The 24895-nt window shown below is 39.3% G+C and overlaps 1 protein-coding gene across 4 annotated transcripts in view; it reads left to right on the forward strand.

Annotated features, from left to right (window-relative positions):
* The window catches only part of JAK2 (Janus kinase 2), a 90178-nt gene that overhangs the window by 11570 nt on the left and 53713 nt on the right, over positions 1–24895 (forward strand). Inside the window, exon 1 of one of the 4 annotated variants that reach the window (XM_068666080.1) lies at positions 22298–22534. The exons of the other annotated variants lie outside the window; for them this stretch is intronic. The gene's annotated coding sequence lies outside the window, so the exon portion shown is untranslated. Of the gene's footprint in view, positions 1–22297; positions 22535–24895 lie in introns of those variants that run through there. 4 annotated transcript variants of the gene reach the window in all.

The raw sequence follows: 24895 nt of genomic DNA on the forward strand, positions 1-24895 counted from the left end.
TCCTTTTGGATCCATCATCTTCAGATTTACAGCATCTACCATTTGGGACAGAATAGTTCTCCTAGGTCCAACTCACCAGTCAACTGTGAGCCCATTTGAATGGGAAAATAGAAAAAAAATTAACCCAGAAGAACAGTTGCATAAAAAAAAATGCTAAGATCAGATGCTACATGCCATATACTGTTTAGCCCAGCTTATAACTATATTGAAACTGTCTAGGTAGTTGAAAAGTTGATTTTCAATTGGAGGAGAACTCTTGATGGTTTTGGAGGGAGCTAACTTTGATTTGTTAGTAGAAGAAAAAAATTGTGAAAAATAGTTTGTGAGAAGACTTGATACTGTTAGTCTCAGTAAGGAAAGGTGTGGTATTGTAATTAGAATTAGAATTTAAAGTGAAGATGAGAAGAATCAATTTTTATGGAAGGAAGCAAGACTGGCAGGTGGCTTGGCAGTAGACTGGAAGAGAATTTATGTTTGGTTTGAAATGGAGGGGATGATGGAAGGAAAAGTCAAAACATACTATGTATAAGAAAAACATGAGAAATGGGTACAAGGAAGTGTGGGTGGATGAGTGGTTTTGTATTGGAAATGCAGACAGGGCAAGTCCTTGTATATGTTGTTTTAATCTTGAGTTTTTGTGTACAAGTTTAATTATTCTAGAGGTTATAGCTGTTGGAAAAATATTGTGTAATTTCAAATTTCAGCAGGGCTGATAATGGAGAACATAGGAGTTGCATTCTGATAAGAATTTGGAAATTTTCTTTTGTAACTTCAGTAGAGACAGTTGATCTGGAAAAACATACTGGTAGTGTTTGGGGGCTGCTGTTCATTATGAGTGTCATGTGTACTTTTGATTCATGATGGTTGAGGGCAAGACACTGGCCATTTGTGAGCATTAAAAAATCATAGTTTAAATTAAAATTATCTCTAAAAAGAGCTAGAATTAAATCTTTGAGCAAATGCAGATTCTGGCATGCATGTATGCATCCCTTGCTTATTTTCCACCAGTGGCTTTTTATTTTCGTAACTATGAAATGAGCAGAAACATTTCAGATTACAGTCCTTTCCTTATTTTGACCATGGGATGGAATAAAGTAGTAGTTCAACAAACCTTTTTGTTTTCTCACATCTCTGTTCTACTGTCATAGACTTTGTACAGCTTGAGTTTTTGCAATCATTATTTGTTATCTCTCCTTTCCTGTTTGTTCCTGCATATTTCCTTTGCTTTTATCTTCGTAGTGGGTGAGGTCCTTTTGGAGACATAAATATCATATCACAGCATGAATGGTGGGTTATGAATTGCTACAGAATAGTAAAACTTTTAAAGTTACTTAAGCAGTCCTATACTCAGAAATACATAATTACACACGCGATGTTTACAGCAAAATACTATATAGTTTGGAATTTATGAGAGGGAATCTCTGGTGTAGTGCCATTGCATGCATGAATATAAATATTTTTGTTATATTTAAAACTGACATATCTGGTTTATGGAACGTGGGTGTAATCTGAATCAGATTAGATGTTAGAGAGTTTGACATGCCGTCAAAATCTGAACAAAGCATTGAAAATGTTATTACTAATGTTACTGCTTTTGCTAGTTTCAAAACATCTGAAAAGTATTCTTGGTGTTTAGCGAGTAGATCATTAAGATACTAGTTGGACTAGTTCACACAAAGCCTGGCTTTAGCAAATCTCATTATATGATTACAGCCATATTTAAAGTGTTAAATGGTGTCTACAGGCATTGAAAGAAATGGCAGGTCAGCTGTGGATTACACAGTCTGTGTGGGAGTGTCAGTTTGTTCATTTGTCTATCTTTTTATTTTTGCCTTTGTAATGTGGAAATCGTGGCTCAGTAAAGAACTCCAGTCATCTTATTTGCTGTCAAGATTACTACAATAATTAGCCTGTTTCCTTGGAACAAATGTATGGTATCTAGACTCAGTAACAGTAATGCATCATTTGAGATCTGCAACCTGTTCTTTTCACATGGAAAGTAGCAGATTAAAAAAAAAAAAAGACTTTTTTTGTGTTTCCATAACTCACTTATATTGGTGTAATGAATAAAAGTAACACTAATCTAAACTAGATCATGGTTTGATTTGAAATGATTTGCAGTACAGCAGCAAGAAAAATCTGGTAACACTATCTTTAATGGTAACATAACACTAATTTACTAGAACCCTTTCATATTAATTTTCTAGGGTTTTATGGGGAAACAACATAGAAATTTATGTAGAAGCCAGTCTGACTGGATACTGTCTGGAGATAATCTTCTGAAGTTCTGTGATCACACATAAGTAGTCTGATCAATAATTTATGCTTCTAATGGATTATTTCTAATTACTGACTTGGCAACCATTGTACAAGAAGACATTGCAGGTTATCAACTCCAAAAGTAACTTCTTGTTCTTGAGTGATAACAAAATGAAATACTAGGGAAAACTGGCTTTTTTTTTGTCTTCTACAGAAAGGAGGAAAAAAAAGCTTTCAAAGATGAGAATGGATTCTTCTGAGGAATCCTGATGTTAAAAAGGGAGTGAAAGGAGAGGGGAAATGGAGACTACCCAAAATAAACAGAAAGGCCATTTAAAGTGGAGAATGTTACAGAATAGAGCAGGGATGGAACAGGACAAGGAGTAATGGCCACAAGACAGAGCACAGGATGTTTCGCACCAACATGCGAAAGAACTTCTTCACGGTGAGGGTGATGGAGCACTGGGACAGGCTGCCCAGGGAAGTTGTGGAGTCTCCTTCTCTGGCAGTATTCAAGGCCCATGTGGACGCCTACCTGGGCAGCCTGCTCTAAGGAACCTGCTTTGGCACGGGGGCTGGACCTGATGATCTTTTGAGGTTCCTTGCAACCCCTACAGTTCAGTGGTTCTGTGAAAGGGGAAAGGACAGAAGAGGGGGTGTATGTTCTTTTCTTTCTATGTCTGCTCTCTTTCTGTTCTGCTTTTTGGGGTGGGAAGTGAATCGTGTTGTAGAGAAGAGAAGGGAAGAATATAAAATCAGAGGAAAAGGTTGAAAGGGATCTAGCTGCCAATGTAATTATAGTACTGCTGGACTGGAGTCTCGACTTGAGAATTATTGTGAGGCTTTGCAAGCCAGGTATAGGCAATATATCTGCAGGCAATGTATTCCTTTGGTGGTAAAGAGAGAAATAGTCACTTAACACAAAACTGGGAGGAGTGGCTGATATACCAGAAGGGCCTGGACAGCCTGGAGGGCCCAAGCACCAGTACAGGCTGGGGGCTGACCTGCTGGAGAGCAGCTCTGCAGAGAGAGACCTGGGAGTCCTGGTGGACAGCAGGCTGACCATGAGCCAGCACTGTGCCAAGAAGGCCAATGGGATCTCGGGGTGCATTAGGAAGAGTATTACCAGCAGGTCAAGGGAGGTGATCCTCCTCCTCTACTCAGCCCTGGCAAGGCCACACCTGGAGTCCTTTGTCCAGTTTTCAGCTCCGCAGTACATGAGAGGCTTGGAGCTACTGGAGAGAGTCCTGCAGAGGGCTACAAAGATGACCGGGGACTAGATCAGGGGACTGGAAAGGCAGAGACAGCTGGGCCTGTTTAGCCAAGAGAAGAGAACATTTGGGGAAATCTTGTCAACATGTATAAATGTCTGAAGGGAGGATGTCAAGAGGATGGGGCCAGATACTTCTTAGTTGTCCCCTGTGATAGGACAAGAGGCAGTGGGCACAAAATGAAACATGGGATGTGCTGTCTGAACATGAGGAAAAAAAATATTTACTGTGAGGGTGACAGAGCACAGTAACAGGTTGCCCAGAAAGGTTCTGAAGTCTCCTTCTCTGGAGATATTTGAGACCTGCCTGGATGCCATCCTGTGCAATGTGGGTGCAGGTGACCCTGCTTGGCAGTGAGGTTGGAATGGATGATTTCCAGAGGTCCCTTGTAACCTCAACCATTCTGTGATTCATGTCAAAGTCATGTTACTGCACCAGAAAACTCAGAAAATTAATTACTTGCAAGTAAAGGGGTTCCTCAGCAGTTGAGTGTGGAAAGGACTGATTTGAAAGCAACTGCAGCCCAAGGAGGATGGTTGGACTTTGTATGGGACAACCTTGAATTTCTCAAAGGAAAAAGATGCGATGACACTTCAGCTGTTTCAGCCATAGATGAAAATGTACTTATTTCATTAAGCATGTTGTCTATTCACCTGGATCAGGGCACTGACACCTGAAGCCTTTGATTGTCTATCTCTAACTCTCATATTAAAGATGTGACAAAAGTGTCCTATGCAACATATCAGTTATTCAAAGCACACAAAAGCAGAGTATAACGGATAAAAACAGCACACATGTTTATTGTTTTTGTTTGCTTATGGCGTAGAATTGCTAATCAGGTGGTAGAGGCAGTAGAGTAAGGGGGGAAGAGCTTTGGCAAGGCTGGGAAGGAAAGGTATGTGGAAATGTAGTGTCACCGTTACCAGTGCTTCCTACAGACAAACCTGATAAAACAGGAGGAATGTGATTCTGAAGAAGACACTGAGTAGAGAAAGGGAGTTAGAACACGTTAAAAGTTTTGAGTACTTATGCTTCCTGTGCTGTAAGGGGTTTGGCAAACATACAAGGCCATGCTACTGCAGCTGTTCCTGAAGGGCTCCACAAGATAGCGTTTTCAGTACTGCAAGGATCTTCCACTGACTGAGTCAATGGACCAGTGGAGTTAATGGGGGATGGGTTGCATAGACAGAGGGGGATAGTAGTTTTGTATTCATCTGTTTGTTTGTTTTCTGGAAGAGCTGCCACAGTAATAAGCAGCAGGCATTAAGTTGACAAAAGTCTTTCACCCAATTATACAATATTGTTACCGTTGTTGAAGGAATTGAAGGAAATACTGTTCTGGAGATAGATATAGGTGGCTTTCTTCAAAGTACTGATTATTTTGATTATATACAGAATAAAATAAGATGCATATAATACATTGAGTGCAAAACAATTATAAATGCGTATGTGGTTAAAGCTCTTGAAGCAGATAGATTTTAGGTGCTGTTAAAGAGGATCTGCAGCCTGACTGTATCTTTTGTGTGTATTAAAATCATATGTATTCAAAAGTTTCAATATTATCATTAGAAGCCTAACTTCTGATGTTTACCTAGTTTAAAATACCCAACTCCAGAGACTCAAATTGAAAAATGCATTAAATAGACTTCCTTTTTGAATAGCAATTAATCATGTTAGACTGCCTAATCTGACCTAACTACAGCTTGTTTCATTTGACTTTTTTTTTTTTGTATCAGGATTCAAATATTATTTTGCTATTTTGGCTTTCAGTCAAAGCCTTATGAAATCAACAAAATTAATTTGAATGCTTCTCCATTTTCATTTTGAGCTATGCGGACATGATGAAAAAAATGTTTGAGTAATATTTGTGACTCAACTGGCAGCTGAATAAATCTAAGCAGGTTTTATGTAGCAAGAGATTTTTTTTTTTAAATAAGGTTGATTTCTGAGTTATTGCTGAGGAAATTAAAAACTTATACCAGATGCAAGAAAAGACAGCTTTTTTGAGGCATGGGAACATTCAGTAGGCTGTGATCTTGTTACTTTGAAGAACATTTCTTTGTTCTTCAAATTCCTGCTGTTTGTTATTAATGCCTTTAGGTTCTTGGTGTAGTCTAACAGCTTCCTTATCCCAAATCTTTTTTACAATGCAAATGAAATGCTGAGAAGAGATCAGGGAAAATGCACTGTTCCACTTGACTTGAATCTTCCAATGATAACAGAGGGCTAGGGGTAGGAATGTAGGAAGCTCTGCCCCTTTGTGCCAAAAGATAAGCCAGCAGGGAAGAAGATTGGCCTGGCTGAACAGGGAGCCTCTGGAACTCAGGAAGAAGAGGAGAGTTTATGACCTTTGGAAGAAGGGGCACTTAACTGAGGAGGACTACAAAGATGTTGTGAAGTTATGCAGTGAAAAAATTGGAAGGTCCAAAGCCCAGCTAGGATATTATAAGACTATAAAAATGTTTAAGTAAGGAGGACAAAGGAGACCATTATATATAGGACTCCCATATGTATTGGATGTGGGGGGAAACATAGTGACAAGAGATGGGGAAAAGTCTGAGGTACTTAATGCCGCCTTTGCCTCAGTCTTTATTAGTAAGATCAGTTGTTCTGTGGGTACACATCCTACCGAGCTGGAGGCAGAGACAGGAACCAGAATGAAGCCCTTAAAATCCAAAGGGAAGTGGTTAGTGCCTACTACGCCAACTGAACATCTTCAAATCCATGAAGCTGGGTGGGATCCACCCAAGGGTGCTGAAGGAGCTGGCAGAAGTGCTCACCAAGCCTCTTCCAATAGTTTAGCAACATTCCTGGCTAACAGGGGAAGTCCCAGTTGGCTGGAGGTTGGTGAACGTCATTCTGTTCTACAAGAAGGGCAGGAGGGAGGACCTGGGAATTACATGCCTGTCCGTCTGACCTGGGTGCCAGGCAAGGTTATGGAGCAGGTCGTCTTGATTGTCATCACATGCCACATACAGGACAACAAGGTGATCAGACGCAGTCAGCCTTGATTTATGAAAGGCGAGTCCTGCCTGACAAGCCTAATCTCCTTCTATGATAAGATCAGATGCTTAGTGGACAAAGGCTGTGAATGTTGCTTACTTGGACTTTAGCTAAGTATTCAATACTGTTTTCCACAGCCACCTCTGGCTGAGTGGCTGCTCATGGCTTTGACAGATGTACTGTTTGCTGGGGAAAAAAAACAAAACCTGAGTGGATGGTTGGGCCCAAAGGATTGAATGGAGCTAAATCCAGTTGGTCACGTGGTATTTCCCAGGACTCAGTTTTGGGGCCAGTTTTCTTAACATTTTTGTTAATGATATTGAGGGGATGGAGTGCACCCTCAGCAAGTTTACAGACAACACCAAGTTAGGTGTTACTGTCGATATGCTTGAGGGTAGAAAGACTGCAGAGGAACTTGGATAAGTTGGAGTGATGAGCCATATCTGATTTTACAGCATGCAACATGTCAGGTGCTCCACGTGGGTCGTAACAACCATGTGCGATGGTACAGGCTGCGGGAAGAGTGGAAGAAGACCCGGGAATGCTGGTCAGCAGCCAGCTGAACAGCAGCATTGTGCCCAGGTGGCCAAGAAGTCCAGTGGCATCCTGGCCTACATCAGAAATGGTGTGGCCAGCAGGACTAGGGAGGTGATTGTCCCCTTGTATGGTCTTACCAGTGCTGTGTTCTTCAAGTACTCTGTTTAGATTTGGGCCCCTTTCTACAGGAAGGATATTGAGTTGCTGAAGCATGTGCAGTGAAGAGCAAAAAGTCTGGTGAAGCGACTAGACAATAACACTTACGAGGAGAGGCTGAGGGAACTGGGGTTGTTTAGTCTGGAGAGAAGGAGTCTGAGGGCAGACCTCATTGGTGTGTAAAGCTATCTGAAAGGAGATTGCAGTGAGGAGGATGTTAGCCTCTTTTCTCAGGTGATAAGTGATAGGACATGATGCAATGGCCTCAAGTTGTGCCGGCAGCAGTTTAGGCTAGATATCAGGAAGAATTTCTTCACTGAAAGCCTGGTAGGGCATTGGAACAGGCTGCTCAGGGAAGTAATGGAGTCCCTAGAAGTGTTGGAGATGCATGTGGATGTGGAGCTTTGGACATAGTTTAGTGGTGGACTTGGTAAATGTTACCTGGACTTAATGATCTCAAGGATCTTTTACAACCTAGGTGATCCTATGATTCAAGTATTCTTTTTTGATTCTAAGTGGACAGCAGAAACCAAAAGTGTTATAGGCCTTGCTTGTATTTGTTGGCAGACAATTTTTTGCAATTGCTAGTCATTTTAATATTTATGATTTATTGCCTACTTACCCTTCAAACTAGAATACTGTTAAATAAATGTCACTCCTGGTGGGACGAGAGAGCTGTAATCTTGTTTCTGATTTCAGCCATGTGGTGTGTAAAGATGAAATTATCTCCTCCCTTGATGCCTCTTTATGCCTATTTTGCTTTATATATACATATATATGCACACACACACACACACACGTTTTTATGCTTTCTGCTGAATTATACTGGAAAATTTTATGTCTTTTCAGTTATCATAACTAATACTTTTTAATACTTTTTAGGACATTGGACTGTTTTTTTATTTGTAACCTGCATTATTCTTGCACATCTAACTTGGCATTTGTATCATTAAAATGTATTTCTTTTGAAACGAACTTTTTTTTTTTATTTCATTTCATAGAATCATAGAATCATTAAGGTTGGATTTGAAATGAATTTTTATTTTTAATTTGAAAGGACAGTCGTTTTGTCTGATTATGCTATTTCAGTTCAGACTTTCTTAGTACTAGGCAGACATTGACATGCTGGAATGAGTCCAGCAAAGGGCCACCAGAGATGTTCAGAGTGGAGCCCATGAGGCCAAGAGAACTGTGTGTGTTCAGTTTGGAGAAGTCTGAGTAGACATCTCTTTGCTGTCTTCAGCTTCCTAATGGGAGACTGTATAAAAAAAGATACAACTGGACTGTATTTGGAAATATATGGTGACTAGATGAGAGACACAAGATATTTTTGTGAGGTATTATTATTATTTTTTTTTTTTTTCAAAAAAATTTTTTGAGAGTGGTCAAATGTTGAAACAAATTGTTCAAAGTGGTTGTGAAATATTCATCTTTGAAGATATTAAAAACTTCACTAGACAGGTTTTTGAGCCTGGCACAGTTTTACCCTACTTTAAGCAGGGGTATTGGACCAAATGACCACCAGAGGCCCTTTTCAAAGTATGATTTCTTGTTATTAATTTACATGATATTGGCATTTGGCATCTTCATGCATAATAGTTGCAACTTTTGTTTTTGCTCTTGTATGGAAACAATGTATTTTCTTACACAAAATGTTTGCTTGAATAACCAATTGATGCTTTGAGGCTTTAGTTAGAATGTGTAGCAGTCTCTAAAACGTTTGTTGAAGTGGAATGTAGTGGAAACTAAAGAAATCCTTGCAAAAGCCTGCTGAACCTGTATAGATAGATATGTGTTTAACTGAAGTGTTATGTGTAGTTCTTTTATAACAGGGAAATGGATTAAAAAGTTGAATCTGCTTTGCAGATTAGAAATATCCCAGTAAGAATATGTTAGCTCTTATTTTTCCATGTCATTGTTTTTTGTGAGCAGAAAAATGGGTACATTTTTGAAACTGAGTAGTGCTCAAACTTGTATTATTGGCCTCAGAAAGGCCATCATCATCTGCCTTAGAAGTTAGAACTGAAACAAAGTTATAACTATATGAAACTAAATAAAATAAGATCAAGATTAGTAGAAAACTGTAATACTGTTAAGGTCCTCAGTTTGAGTGGAAGCAGAAGTTAGTTGAGATGCTGAAGTGAGGTGAGAGTGAGAGGGCTAATGTGGGATGGTTGTATGTATTGAAAAGGGGACAAGTAAAGGGGTAAGCAGAGAAATTCAATAACTTTCACAAAATATCCTGAGTTGAAGGGACCCACAAGGATCATTGAGTCCAACTCCTGGCTCTGCACAGGACCAGCAAAAATCAGACCATGTGTCTAAGAGCATTGTCCAAACACTTCTTGAACTCCCTCAGGCTCGGTGCTGTGCCCACTGCCCTGGGGAGCCTGTCCCTGTGCCCGACCACCCTCTGGGTGCAGACCCTTTCCCTAACCCCCCAGCCTGACCCTCCCCTGTCCCAGCTCCATGCTGTCCCCTCGGGTCCTGTCGCTGTCCCCAGAGAGCAGAGCTCAGCGCCTGCTCCTCCGCTCCCCTTGTGAGGGAGCTGCAGGCCGCCATGAGGCCTCCCCTCAGCCTGCTCTGCTCAGGGCTGAGCAAACCAAGGGGCCTCAGCTGCTTCTCATACATCTTCCCCTCTAGACCCTTCACCATCCCTGTAGCCCTTGATCTCCTTTGAACACACTTATAGTGTCCTTTGGATATAATATTTTTATAATAGTTTTATGTCCATCTTATATCAGGGAGTGTTCTTAGAATAGCAAGCGTCCAGTGTATGACTAGACTAACAACAGATAAGAAAGGAGATCTAATGAGAATTGGCAAGAGCTGATGGAGTGAAGTGTGGAATGTCTGATGGGTAGAACTGTGTGTCTGATTGTAGAGGAAAGATGAGGTAAAAAAGCTGACTAAGGGTCAGAAGTGGAAAGTGGAAAGAAGGCTGTGAAAAATACTGTAGATAGCTGTTTGTTTATGGGTGTGGATATTACAATAAGGGATTGAAATGATTGGAAGCTGAGGATTGGAAAGGAAGTGATGAATCCTATAGATGCTAAGAGCAGGGCATAGAGCATTGTACAGCAGCATAAGAATCTCTTCTTCATACAGGTGAAAGCCCAACAGATTATGAATTTGGTTTATTTGTGTTAAGTTGGAAACGTTTTGTATTAATAATTTTGCATAAAATATGCTTGGAATTGGCAACAGTCTTTAATGTTCACTATAGTCACAGGTTGATCAGACAGTTCAGGCTAATTTAATCCATCTGTGTAAAAATATATCTTATTTCACTTCAGAAGTTTTTTTTTTTTTTTCAAAAAATAAAATTAATCTTTTTCTTCTTAAAAAAAAATGTTTTAACCAAAAAAATATATAATAATAACATAATAGTAGAAATCTTCATCACATCAGTCACTTTTCTCTCAAAACTGACATAAGAAAATGAAATGTGGGAATGTGGGCTTTTTTTTTTTTTTTTTTAACTTACCAGAACCCTGCTATAGGCTTTTGGCAGTGACATAGGAATGATACTGATGATACTGGTGGAAAATTTAATGTACAAAATTGTTTAAGTGTGAAGTAAAATATAGGGGGGAAATAATGATCTTAATGCTCGGATAAAACACCTTCACTGTAGAAAAGCTGACTCTTCTAAAGTCAGGAAAGAAAGAAGGGAGTAGGATGTATATAGGCAATTCCTGCAAATGATTAAATACCCTTCTGTCTTAATCACAGCTTAATTCTGAACCTACAGGAATGTGAGAAAATCTTGAATGTGATGTTAACAAGAACTTCAGTAGTTATAAATAACTTCGTAAACAATCATTTGTTCTACCTCTTTTCTGGTGTTGTTTACAATGATCATAAAGATGATTTTGTATTGTTCTGGGTTTAAGAAGCTGGTGAATGTCAAATCCCTGTGAAACTATGTCGGTAAAGGACTGTTGCAGGCTTGTCCTGTTCACGTGCATGTTTGTGGGGATTCATTCTTGGCCACTGTTGGAAGAAGAGCCAATTGTGCCTTTGGTCTATTCATAATTACCTTTCCTGAAACAAGCGGGCAAGTGAATGGTTTGGAAAAATTGTACTGAGAGAGAGTTAACCCTGAAAATCATGTTCTCCTATTGTTTGTGTGCAGAAAAAATACAAGTTACAGAATTGCTTGGTGATCAGCTGCAAAGCAAAACTAGTTTGAAATCACACAATGTGGAAAACATTGAAGCTGTGAGGAAGGACCTCTCTACTTCTGGTCTTACAGGTGATTCTGAAACACTCAGCCTTCATGTCTGCCAGTAAGCAAAAAGTGTGTGAAGACCAGAATGCTGTGGAAAGCCAAAGATGACTCACTGCATTGCATGTAAACAGGGGAAACAGTCTAAACTGTTTCAAAAATGCTATAAATGTATTTTCACCAAGATGCAAAAGAGTTTTGATTGCTGTAGCTAAACTTTCTCAAGATATTTCAATACCGTAGTTAGTTTTCTAGCTGTCAGAACAGTTGTTATATAGCAGTCCACAAGGAAAACAAAGAATTAATGCTTCAAATAGATAAAACTAGTGGAAGCAATAGGCTAAAGAACTGTTCCATAAGCAGCGAGCATGAAGAATTGAGCATTTCTTTCATTGTTAGTTATTGTTATCACGGAGTGTAGGTTTTCTGGAAATATTTGCTCATACTCCTTTGTTTTAAGATTAAAAGCAACACCTAGCACTGTAGAGATCAAGAGGTATTAAAGAAGAGAGAAGGGGCTTACGTGGGAGGAAGCAGACATTTAGGAGTTTAGCTTTTTGAACAAGGAATATGCATGTCCTGAGACTTCATTGAAAATGGATGAAAAGAAGGCTGTTAGGCAATAGCTGTAGTGCAGAACACGGGAAACAAAACAGCTTTTTATGTGTCTTTTCAACAACTATGGCCCGCATTTGTTATCTTTGTTGTAAGTTCACATATTTGAAAATGGCTTGCAACAACACTAGTTAATTTCTCTTGTGCTCTCTGTTCTAGTATAGAATAGCTTCAGTCTCAGCGAAGGAATTGCTTGCCATCACAATATCAGTCTATTAGAGTGTTTTTCAAAAGCTTGCTGTACTGGCTTTGACTGAGGTGGAGTTAAGTTTCCCCACAGCAGCCCATACAGTGCTGTGCTCTGGACTTGTAGCCAGAGCAGCTCTGATCTCACACCAGTGTTTTGGCTCTTGCTGAGCAGTGATGGCACAGCGCTGACCCTGGCTCTCCAGCCCCCTCAAGGGCCACTATGCTGGGGGTGGGCAAGAGATGGGGAGAGGACACAGCCAGGACAGCTGGCCAAAGGGGTATTGCATACCATACGATGTCGTGCTCAGCAATAAAAGTTGGAGTGGAAAAAGGAAAAGGGGGGATTCATTATGAAACTATTTGTCTTCCCAAGCCACAGATATGTATATTGAAGCCCAACCTCCCAGGAAGTGGCTGAACATTGCTTGCTGATGAAAGTAGAGAATATTTGTTTTCCTGTTGTTCCTGCATGACCTTGGCTTTTTTTATTCTTCCTTTAATTAGCCCCAAATACAGAGCTTTGAGCAAGCTGGTCTAGTGGAAGGTGTCCCTGCCCATGCCAGGGAGGTTGGCATTGGATGATGTTTAAGGTCCCTCCCAACACAAACCATTCTGTGATTCTGTAATTCGAATTGAACTGCCCTTAATCTCAACCCACAAGTTTTTTTCTCATCATGTTTCCTCACCATGTCCTTCTGAGGAGGGGAAGTGAGAGAGCAGTGTGGTGGAGCTTAGCTGCCCATCAGTTCTTAAACCATAACAGCTTTTTTTTTTGTTTGTTTGGTATGATTACAGTGGTCACTGGGCTTCTGCCAACTGCTGTGAGCAACATCCGAAGAAGTCTTAATTAGGAATTTACCAGGCATCACTGTGCCAATTCCTGTTCCTGTGCACTAGATAGCTGAATCTAGGCAGTAAGAAATTCGCATCGTGTACTGTCAACTGAAAGAAAATTAAAGAGAATTTTAGGCTCATCATGTTGGTAGTCTGGGAAAATGGTTAATAACCACAAAATAATTTGTAATGAACTGTCTCCTGCTGTGATATCTACTGTTTGTAAAAGCTATTTACTGTTACTAAAAATAAAAAACCACTAGTGTTACAATGTACTCAAGTGCTTGAGGTAAAATGCAGGTCTCAGAGTTTTTTTCCAAAGGCTCAAAAAATGAGCTACTTAAACAGCAGGTACCTGCCTCTACTTTCTCATAAATCCATCATATACATTATGATAATGACAGGTAAAGCAGCTCAGGGAAGGAGATGTACCACAAGTGCATTTAATTAACTCTGTCAGCCACTTCAGTGAATAGGTGAAACATACACCACTGAGTGTGGGAGGGTTTGCTGTGTTGGATATCATGCAGCCTCTCTCAAACCTAAATGAACCTCATGGCTGAGGACTCAGGCTGTAGAAAGACCAATATTAATTTAGCATCAGCAGGTGGGGATCAGCTAATTGTGTTGCCCATGCCTGCAGTGCTTCTGAACATCCAAATGTCTTCAGCCTGTGCTTCGACCTCTCAGCCTTCCCTGTGGTACCAAAGCCTCCAGACTCGTGTTACAAAAACAAGGGTGGGGTGGGAGTGGAAGCCCAGGGGCAAGAGAGGAGGGCGTGAGGAGCTGCTCTGAAAGCTGGCCATGAAGAACACCACCAGTGAGTATCCCATTGGAACTCTTAGTGCTGGCTGTGTGTCTGCTTGGCTGGAGAATAAACCAGCTAGCAAGCACTGATGCATTTTACACCCCTTTTCAAAGATTTATGTACATAGTTGGCACACCTTGCTGAAAGTCATTTGTGTCAGGCTGCATATTGTAAACGCTCTGGGGAAAGACAGTTTATTCCTTGTACAAGAAGATGCAAAACTATTCCTTCTGAGCAGATATTTGTGTAGGCTGTCCAGGAAAAATTTGAACAGTTCGCTGTCTACCTCTGAAATTCCCACATGAGAGCTGCTGGTCTCTGCAGCACCATTTCTTCAGTTCTGTTCTGCTCTGTAGGTGTTTGAGGGACAGGCAGATGCATAGTAACATTTCAAGTTTGGCTCATTGTGCATCCCATGTGGAATGAAAAAAATACTGCTACCTCCCCATCAGCGCATTCTGCTTGAGAGTAGTAGATCATGATGTTGCTGGAACCACAGACTTTAGTATTTGCTCTTCTGGAGGAGTGTGTTGCTGATTTCTTTCCGTAAGACCAGTGGGCTCTGTGACAGACATACATTTGTCAACAGCTGATATTCTAAACATTCTTTGTTCTCTCATTGGGAATACACATCCATGTGCCACTATCTCAAGTTTGTTTGATGAGCAACAGTCAACTTCACTGTTATTTTTTACACACAGCACAAAACAGTGAGAAGGTTCAGAAGTTACGAGTAAATTTTTCACTCAGAGGGTGGTGAGGCACTGGCACGGGCTGCCCAGAGAGGCTGTGGGTGTCCCATCCCTGCAGGTGTTAAAGGACAGGTTAGATGAGGCCCTGAGCAACCTGATCTAGTGGGTGGCACCCCTGTCCATGTCAGGGCGGTTGGAACTGGGTGGTCTTTGAGGTCCCTTCCAACCCAAGCTGTTCTGTGATCCCATAAGTTAATTTGTAGATCTGCATTAGCTTAGTCTTGTTCTAGTGTTCTACTGGAAGATTCCTTTAAGCCTTCCTTAAAGCTTTCTTGTAAGGCAGGAATGTAGAGGTGCTGGAGATAAAGTGGGACAGACGACTGCCTTTTGCAAGCTTTCTTGATTTCTGTACCACCAATTCAGTGTGCTGTCTCTATCTTCCACTTGAACTGAGGCTGAACTGAGGCTCTTGCCTTTACTTCCTTTCCCGTCATGGAATATCTCAGCCATCTGGCGTCTGTCACTGCAAGTAATCACTGTGAGAAATTATCTTCTTCTCAGCAGTAGTTTAAACTTCTTCCCAAGTTTTCATTAACAAAACAAATGCTTTCGCAGAAGCTGACTGTGGCAGGATGCCTTCATTTCCTTCCTCTTTTCTGAAATTTTCCAGGAATTGAATTGAGTCTAGACTTCTGGTCATGCTAAGTAGCTACTGTGTATTTTCTTGTGCTTTCTGGGGTCAAGCAGGCTGCTTTTTGCATCTGTGTATGCACTATCATCTGTTTCATTTTGCATGTATTGAGGTTATGCTTGTCACTTAATTAGTAATACACCGTCACTTAATTAGTTTTAAATTGATTTCAGTTAGAAGTATGAACCTGGTTCTGTGCAGTTGTAGATGGGAAGGTAAGAGAGCAAAGGAGAATGCGTTCTCTGCTGGGAAAGCTTGGGGAGAGGAGGAAGGATGGGGGGAGCAGAAAAAACGCTGTCTTATGAGACCCATGGGCTCAGACTTGGCATGCTGATCTTTGCTTAGAAATAGGCATTCTCTGTCTTTATCTGGGGAAGATTTTGCATTTTGCTGTAATAGCTGGTTTCTGTTACATGTCATCCCATCCTCTTTGCTCTCATCTCTCCTTTTTGCCCAGGGATTTGCTTGTTTTTCTTGTTGCTCATTCTTTTTCTTCTTTCTGGCAGTGAGCAGACACAATGCCTGCTGAGGTCTTTGTGTGTGACTCAGCTGCTGTGCATGCATAGCTTAACAGGAGATATTCTGAGAGATGGATAATTTGGCTTTAGAAAGATTCTGCATCAGGTGAGATGGAATCATCTGCCAGAGGATGAGTCCTTACATTACGGTGTCTTGCTGTCAACAAAAGCATGTGGCTGATAAAACAAAGCGTGGAAGAGGACTATTGTGCACTGACACTTGTTTTGTTACTTTGCTTCTAGAGTGGTCACTAGCAAACCTTATGGATTTGAGAGTCTTCAAACTACCTTAACTCCTTTTCTCAAAAAGAAACTGATATACCACCCTACGGAGTTCTGACTGTCTGTCTGAAGTGACTGTCATGATCTGTCCCACTGTGTACTGCCCTTACATGTGGTCATGGTGACGTATGCTGCTTATGCCAGTAGGTTGATGAGGTCAAGTGTTAAGTGGTGATACTGTCTATGAACAGTTTGAGGGAAGCAGATACAGCATCTGGTAAAGGAGATAAACTTTCACTTCATTTAGAACCCATCAGTCCTGAATGGGAATGGAAAAATAACAAGAGCCCATTTCTGTGACCTTGTTTAATTTAATGCTATTTAATGCAGAGTTAAGCCTACATAGTTAGGGCGTTTAGGCTGAATCAGTACCACAGAAACACTAAGAATCCTGTTCCTGCTGAAGGCATGAAGAATGTTTTGGTCATCTGTTACGTACTGAACAATACACCCACAGCCCCTTGATAGAGATATTCACAGTAGTGTTGCTTTTCTTACATAATTCTCTTTTTTCTGAACTCTGAAGAGTAATAGAGAACAAGATTCTGCAAACTGTTTTCAAGATTTATATTCCTTGCTTTGAGATATTAAACGTCTATCTATGTCTTTCCCTCTTAATGCTTTTTCTTTGGTACAGTTTATCTCATTTTTTTTTCTTACACATGCCCTTTATGTTGAACTTTGTGCATTCAGGAAAGATTATTTTTCTTTCCCCTGCTTGAGGTTTCTTCTATATACTAAGACTGAAAAATGAAACTGAGACCTTGTGTATGGAGAGACTTATGGTAAGAGCTGAATTTTAAAATGGATTTTCTCTAGCAATGTTTAAACAGTTTGGAGATTTCAACAGCACTTCCTTTGTGGTGTTACTTAATTTTTCAACTATTCATCTTCCTTGAATGGAATTATGAGGTAGTTCTTTCTTTACAATAGAAATTCATTTTATTGTCTATATTGTGAGACAAAGAGTTCTCTTTATATCTGATTTACTACCAGTGTCTCACAGTGTGAAATTAGGTAAATAATTCAGACTCCTTATATTTCTGCTTTTAGTACACTGGTACTGGAGTGCGATGCAGACTAGAAGTATGAAAATAACTATACATCATTACACATGTGCAAATTGGAGGTAATCTTTAACGGTATTCTAGGCAATCTGATGGAGCTGAGGCTGTTAGTGACAGAATTGTGTTCTGTCATTACAATAGTGCTGTATTATGATGTTTTGTTTTTAAATTTGATACCAAATACATGCTATCACTGATCTTAAAAAATAAGGCATAGTCTGGCTTCTCCTGATTTGTGCTTTTTTTTGGTACATTTTTCATTTGTCTGTGTACCAGGCAGAAGGATGTAATTCCTCTGTGACCTTCTTATTTGCTTTAACAAAATGAAACTCAATTCAGTTATTATTTGATGAATTGGCAGATGGATATCTTGATGTTTGGTTTGGAACTAGGTGTGGGTGGAATGTTTCTTGCATGTACTGGCGGTCAAAGTCCTTACTATGTGCCAATTAAGAAATGAAAAAATCTATTTAAAAAATCATTTACTGGTAGGTGACCAGATGCGGCAAACACTTAGGGTAGGAAGGGGTAGCAGGATATCCATTTATAGCGACTGAAATGCCTTGTCAGAAGTGGTCCATTCAGACGATTTTAATTCTTGCTTAGGATATCAGATGGACTGAGCTTGCTGACAAAATCTAATTTCTATTAGTGTTTATACTAATGTAAATATATTATAAATATGCACATTCTAACAGTATTTATAGCTATTTTTGGTTTGTTGCATATGTATGGTAGATCTTGAGGAGCCCAAAATATTCATAAAGATTAGATACTGTGGTCATTTGTAAAACTCCCAGTTGACTTCAGGGGGTGTCAGCAATTTGCCTTATATCTGCAAACGTGTACACAAAAATGTCTTAATGACTAGTTCATCTGGGGACGTGTCTTACTCTGTTCAGTTTCCAAGTTTAAAACAAACAAACAAACAAAAACAAAACAACAACAACAAAAAAACCTTGGCTGTAATGTATGTCTTGGTTTTTAGATTTAGAATTGTTTTTAATTAAATCTAACTAAAAGTAAGTGTACTCAACGAAATAAATCAAAAAGGCTTCAGTGCCTTTGACAGGCATTTTCGGGAGGGCTAGCTCAGTTTATCATTGCATCATGGTCATAGCTTGTTGTAATCTCTTCAATAGCTATGTATTAATACTTAGTCTTCTGTTTTGCCTTGGGATGTGGTTCTTGAAGTCCATGAAGGTCTACTCCTTTTTAGCATCTCCTTCATAACCCTTGCAGCAAAATCTGCAATTGTAGCTTGTCAGAACTGAGTTATAGCTGCCAAAAAGCGTTGTATATTATGCTGAAAAGTTCTATAGAAAACTGAAGCGGCTCATGATTTTGAGACTGATCTAGGAAAAAGTCCTCCTCATTCTGTTATCTAGAGAATATAGTACCCTAACATTTGAGCAGATCACATTAGGTAGATCTGGATATTCCATCCACTGTAGAGTGGCAGTTGGTGGGAAAATAACAGCTTCAGGCAAGGATAAAACAACATGGTTTCTAACTGGGAGTGGAATTTATCAGGAAGAACTGATGTGTCTTGGAAGGCATTGCAGAGTGGTTACATCCACAGAATTTTCATTAGAGTAGTGGGAACTCGTCTGAAATTGAAAGGTAGGTGGAAGCCGCAAAGTTAATGGCTCAGAGGCAAAGCCTTTGCTGGAATTTGGCTTATATAATGAGAGACTTGATTATTTTTTTCTGATTTTCTGTCATCAGAGAAACTTTTAAGAATAGCTGAATTCTTAGAAGTTCAGTGGAAATTTTAAAATGTAATTTGCTATAAACAATTAAACAATTTATCAGTTTAAAAATACAGTCATGCTATAAATATTTCATCTTTATTTTACGATGCCTTCTTGTAAAGGAACTGATAATGTCACAATCTCTAGTGACACATTTTGAAATCCAGAAAAGAGCACCGTATCTTCTTATCTGATCTTCTGTGTATCATAGACCAGTTACATTTTGGATTTCCTTCTGAGTGCAGCCCAGTAATTTGGGTTTATCTGAAGCCTATTTTGTAACAGTGTATCTATTTGAGATATTTTAAAATCAAGAACTACAGAATCTACTGGTTTCTTGACTGTTTGTTCCAGTATTTTGATATTCTTATTTCTGAGAGAACAAAAAATTGTATTTCAGATAGGCATTCATATGGCTTTAATCTTCAGCCACTGTATTCTCTATTTGACTCATTACTTGCTTTTCCATTATGTTTTTTTTTTTTTTTTTTTCCTTGAATTTATTTCAGGTAGCCTGATGGAGCTGCTTGAATTATTGGGGCAGAGTTCTCATGCTCATGCTTTGTGCAATTTCCTTAATGTTTCTTAATGTTTTTATCAGAATTTAACATCAAGAATCATGGAAAAAAGCATCAATCACCTTAGAACTTGGGAAAATATGCAAGGTGGATATAGCAAGCTCGTTATAAATGTATCTTATTTCCAAATAATTTCTTTTTACTTAAAGGTAAAGCAAACAAATTGGAATAATCTTATTCAAAACAGCTCTGTAAATACCAGATGCATATGATGAGCATTTGTTTCTTCTCCAGTGCGAAAGGAAAAGTCAGGTGTTTTTTTAATTTACAAGAGAACACAGGGTATTTTAAATGTTGCAATGGGAAAATATGGTTGCCTTAATTAGACTTCTATTTTTGCCCTTCATTTTAAACAAGTTGATCATTTTCATCAGAGTTTTGCAGTCTACACTAATGGTATATTTTATGACGAACCTTTATTTACTTTCAGAGTCCTGCTGTTTTTTTTTTTTTGCTTCAATTTTTTTTCTGACAATCTGTGTTTGTAGAGATAACGTGATCTTGGCAAGGCATGTAGTGCTGTATCTTTGCAGAAGCTGGCTGGTATTTCAGATAGGGAACAAGTGGAGAGGTCTCAGACCATTGGTGATTAAAGAAGCATTAAGTAAACTATCATGCAAGTACATTTTCCTGAATTATAAAGATAAAATGTCAACATTGCTATCATAAACTGTTCAACAACATAAACCATTAAAATATATATATTTTTTAAAAAGAACATATTCTTTTTTTAACATATTATAATGCTTATATATAGCATTTTCTGTTATTTTCTTATAGATGTGGTAATTGAACTCTAAATCACTATTTCCTAGGCTTTCGAATGCATTTACATGGATTTGGGTTTTGGAGTATTAGTATTAAACTTCCAGTTACAGAGATCACTTTTTTTTCAGCTGTTCCTTTGTCATTGTCTCACAGGATTGCAGCCTGGATGTCTTAGAGGGTCTTTGTCTTTAATTGCGTCTCTTTAGGTAACCAAGCCCTGATTCCATAAGGACTTGAATACGTGATCTGCTTTGTGCACAATGCACATTTTCAGCCGTATTGCACCTGTTGAGGGTCTAAGTTGGGGGACAAGGAGGAAAGTGTTCTGTGTTTTTCGTTTGTTTGTTTGTTTTTGTGGGCAGGTTTCTGATTAGGTGGCTTGGTGCTAATTGTTAATCTTCACTAGGTTTTCACTTGGCATTGCAATACCAAAGAAATCTTAAATCCGAATGTACAGCAATTTATCTAGATTGAATTTACTTTGTAGAAAATCTAAATTCATACAATACAAAGTTAAACACTTGTAAATAAAAATAGTGTTTCTAGTTAGTTTAGCTGGTATGTCATTGTAAGTCATTTTATTTTGTCTAAAAATTTTAAGGACTTTTTAAAAGTCCTTAAAAAAACACTTAGGAGGGAATTCATGCATGAAATTTGCAACAGGTCTGGTCTATTCATGTATGATTTCTAAACTGAGGCAATTAAAGGAAGCTGAAAAAGCAGGGTAGGCTGAAGATGAAGGTGCGAATCTATTGCTCTTGGCTGTTCTGTGGAGATTGCTGATTCACTCTGACTTAAATGTTATCCTGTTTACATTCTGACAGTTATTTCTGCAAAGGGCTAATTTGGTGAAGCACATGTTTTCAGGTTCTCTTCAGCTGTTGTAAAAGTAAGGGGTAACTTCATTCACCCAGATGTTTTCACATTTTTGACAATGCCGTCTCAGATTTACTAGTCTTTTCTTCCCCCTATTTTTCACTGAAAAATATTAGAGAAGACAAGGTTAGGCGTGTTTATCAGGCAGCAGCATATTATGCAATGTTCTTGTCCAAGACCACTTTTCCCTCTGCTTTTGTCCAGTTACGAAAACGGGAAGAAGAAAGAAACCGTAGAACACACAGACATGGGAGCAGCAGGAGGGAATGTTTTGTAAACAATTTTGTGAAGAATGTGTTTGATCTCATTTTCTCTTTTTGTAGGCAGAAAAGGTGGCTGGGACTGTGTTGATATTCTCCATGATATTTTACCCCATATGGTAAAGTGTAAAAGTATACTCCTATTGTCTAGAGGTAGAGGTTCAGAAGTGCGCCAGAGGAGTAGTCTCAGTTATGATACCCTTGTCGTTGAACCTGGAGCCAGCAATTCGTCTCAGACAGTATAACAGAGGCATAGCGATACAGTTCTGTGATATAGCTTCTCACCACGCTTAAGGTGACTGCAAACCTCTGTAATCCATCTTTGAGGTCTGATTAACACTTTTTCTTAGACTATTCTGATGCTTGGCCAGAATCAAGATCTTTCTGTACTTTATTCATTTTTTCCCATTTTTTTAACAGTACTAGATTTGTTGGAAGAGAATAAACAGATAAAGAAAATTAAGTGGCTTAACTCATGGGAGAAAAGGAAGGTCTTTAAGCTTTGTTTTGACACTTCACATCTTTACTTTTTGGTTCATCCTTTTTCTGCATGCTTCCTACTTGCCTGTAAGAGTCTAGCAGTGCTTCTACCCACCACCCCACATAGTCTTATGCTCCTCCTTCACAGGAAGAAGTTCTAGCTCCTCAGCCCTCGTGAATTTCTGCACACCATGTAAACACATATGACAGTTACTTCAGAAGCAGTAGTTTTACTAACCTCTGAGGAGGGAAGTTGCCAAACTGGGGAAGTGAGATAAGAAGACAAGAAAAGGGAGATGACAGAATTCAGAAGGAAAGGACCAAAGACTTCAACTTTTTAAAATCCAGGTCTTGGGAAAAGCTTTCTGATCCGCAAGCTGGGCAATTTATCCTGATCATCATCAATGGTATCTGGAAAGAGTTAATGACTAGTTTTCCTCACAGAAATGTTTGTCATGAGAAACACTTTATCTTCAGTGAAGGAAGAGGACATTGTGCTTTCTGTCAGGATATAACTCTGATTGATGAAGCTGTTGTGCTGTGCTATGCCTAGAAGATACCTTTTTTTGTAAACGTGGAGCTCCAGAGCACTCCCATAGCAGGAGGAGTTAAAGAACATCATCTAGTTTCTGTCGCTCTTCGGAAATACCAAACTACAGCAAGTGGTGGGTCTTGGCTGTTTTGTTTCTTCCGCGGTTAAGCTGTTGAGAGCAGATGTTTCCTTACCTGAGAAATCCCTGCCTGCCACAGGACAGGGACAGGTGTTTGGAGGCTGGGAGAAGAGTGACAGTTTTGAGACCTTTTCCTTCGTGGTATGGCCAGTGTTGTCTGACTGCAGCATGAAATGTGCATGGCTTCTGATAGCGTAGTGCTGCTTGCTTGGTTCTTGACAGCATCTGCTGAACTGGCATCTGTTCTGTAACTGTTGATGCTATTCTTTGGCAGCGTGGTGCTGTAGCAACAACTGTTAGTTCGTGTTTTGACAAAATCCTTCTTCAGTTGTGACGCTGGCAGTTGCATTTTGGAGAAGGTTAACTTGCCTTCTTCAAAAATGTCTTCCAGCATCGCCTCCTCACTGCCTGGTGTGGCCATACCAGGAACCCTGCAGTGTTTGAGAAATCCACGCAGTTTGACAGATGACTTTGCTGCTGCTGTTGTTGTACTTTTTGCTTTTGTTTGCACTTTCAGTGTTTATTTTAACCTGTGAATGTAGCTATAACTGTCATCTGTGTGCTCCAGAGCTGGTTGATGGGTTTTTCCCCCTAAACAGTGTTTTTGACAATAACGCCTTTTAATAGAAAAATACTTCTTTCTGTTTCAGTGGTGAGTCAGAGTATTTTTTTCCCACTTTGAAATGTTTCTTTCTTTTTTTTTTTTTTTTTACCTTTATTACTTCCTAATTTCTTGGTAATTCATTAGTACGTGTTTTTACGCAGAAGCTGGTACTTTGATTGTTTGATGTAGGAAAGTGGTTCAACACTTTGTAACCAAAAGCCACCAGGCAGAATGAGACTACCAACTAGCAACCTTTAAAAATACTTTCTACCTTGAGTTAAGTTGTTCCAGGTACACAGGAACATTGGCAATTCCTTTTTTATATATATCTTTTGGAAATAAATTGAAGAATCTATTAAGGAAGTTCTGTACTCTCCTAATTAACCCTTATATTCATGATCTATTAAATAGAGTTCAGTTTTCAGTATAGCTCATGGAACATAAAGTCTTGCACAATGTGGCATAGTTGTGGAAATACCACTTCAGTCTCCAGGTCTGGTAGGCTATGTTTGCAAGAAAAAGAAAACATCACACAATGAGGGCATTCTGGAAATCTGTTTTTTCCTCCGCTTCAGTTGCAAGCACATACGTACAGACTGACCTGCTCTATTCTGTCCTAGTTCATGCTGTTGTCATCTCTTATTGCATCACTTTATAAGAATTTAAGAGAGATGTGTGAGGGAATCATGTGAAATTGATGACATTTTTCACATACCTCATGTGAAAGGTCTGTCTGACCTATTGCGGTTACTGTTCCCACATCTGCTTTGCATGTAAAGCTGTGCAGATAATGGTGACTCTGAATGGACTAAAGATCCTCAGATGCCACTGTCTCAGGAGACAATCTTTGCCAAAACAATTGGGCAACCATTTGAATTGCTTGGAAATTTTCTGATGAAATAGTCTTTTGCTGAAATTTATCAGCATGGTGAAACTGAAATATTTTGCAGATACAGACCAACTTTTGCCAGGGTTCTGATGGAACATAAGCAGAGCTGTTGCCTTTGATTTGATCACTTTTCTGGCAACCCACCTCCTTGGCAGGTTACTGTGATGCCCAGGCTTCTGGGATGTGTTTTTCATTCTGCTATTCATACAGCACCTGTAGGTAGGTTTTATTTATATGAAAACCTAGAGCAAGGGCTTCATTATGTTGTGAAGAACTTAAAAATCCCAGGTTTTATTTATAATCAGAAGAAAAAGATTAAAATCATCATGCTAGCAGCTTCTGTCTGGCTAGTCCCTGTGTCGTACAGGCAGATCAGGCCAGGATCATTATTCTTTCCTTGTGCAAAAGTTCATGGACTCTTGCTGAATTGCTGATACAGGCAGTGGTTTGCCAAGTGAAAACTGTAAGCAAATGTTATCTTTGCTTCTCAGGGTTTTATAGCATATGTTTTGGTATGTTAGAGATGTCATCTTCCCTCTGTATCTGCTTGTTACCAAATGCATTCAGATTCTGATGTATCAAAAATCCTTGTGTGATATTAACATACAGCTGATGAAACAGGAAAAAATCCTTTGGAATTGCTTAACTTTTTGCAGTGATTTCTTCTATGAGCAGTTGTTTTCTTTGTGGTAGTGGCTTTACCTTGTAGTGGCTTTAGATCCCCCAAATAAGTAAAGCATATGAGAAAAAGGCGATGATAACTGAAGACGGTCTTTCCCTACAGAATGTTGTTAAACACATTTCAAGGTAACATTTTATATTTTTGTAAGAGCTATTTTAAAAGTTGCAACACCATACCTGG

Source organism: Anas acuta, chromosome Z (genome assembly GCF_963932015.1).
Source record: "Anas acuta chromosome Z, bAnaAcu1.1, whole genome shotgun sequence".
Taxonomy (NCBI): domain Eukaryota; kingdom Metazoa; phylum Chordata; class Aves; order Anseriformes; family Anatidae; genus Anas; species Anas acuta.